The sequence below is a fragment of the Zalophus californianus genome, chromosome 3 (genome assembly GCF_009762305.2).
Source record: "Zalophus californianus isolate mZalCal1 chromosome 3, mZalCal1.pri.v2, whole genome shotgun sequence".
NCBI lineage: Eukaryota > Metazoa > Chordata > Mammalia > Carnivora > Otariidae > Zalophus > Zalophus californianus.
The window spans coordinates 59,974,308-59,975,134 of record NC_045597.1 but is presented as its reverse complement, the minus strand read 5'-3'; positions in this window follow the sequence as shown (position 1 = coordinate 59,975,134).

Sequence of the window (827 nt, the reverse complement as noted above, 5' to 3'; positions counted from 1 at the left end):
AAAGCTTGTACACAGTAAGTGACATGGTGAGATACTCATTTTAGAAAGCTGATATGGCCCTCGCATGGTTAGTAGCCAGTGGGGAACATCAGAGCTTTGTGGAGCACCCCTCCATAGCCATGGAACCAAGCATTCTGCTTTCACACTATGAGGGCTGGAATGGGCTGCTAGACTGTCACTGAATTCACATTTGCAAATCCAGAGAAGTGGAACCTCTGTTCTAGCACTTTAAAAGAAAGTTTTCTCAGGGTTCTAGTCATTCCAGTTTTAGAACAGCCACTAGGGTTAGGATAGTTATATCAAATGTGGAGTAATTAGCCACAATGTTAAATGTGGCTTTAACATTCCACATTTCAAATTCCTTTTTATCTGTGTAATTAAGCTAGCCTACACTTTTGTTGGCTCACTAGTAATAAAGAGGGTGTCTACTAAGCTAGTTCATATCATTTGAATCTGTATTGGAGAGAATAAAGATCTGCCCATTTCAGCCATTTTACAGATAGCCTTCTCTCGGGTGCAGACTTCACAAGGGGAAAAAAGTCAGTTCAAACATCTTTGAGGACTTTCAACAGGACACTTTGAAACTGGCTTAAAATTTACCTCCTCTAGTAACTTTGTCTCCACTGGCCCTCCCTTCATTCCACATTTCATCCTCACTACACACTGTGTATGGAACATATTCGTCCCAGATTCCATGTGTCCTAAAGAGACATTCATGACTGTATTAGTTTCTAGGGCTGTCAGAACAAAGTACCACAAACTTTGGTGGTATTAAACAACAGGAATTTATTGTCTCCCAGTTCAGGATTCTAGAAGTCCAAAATCAA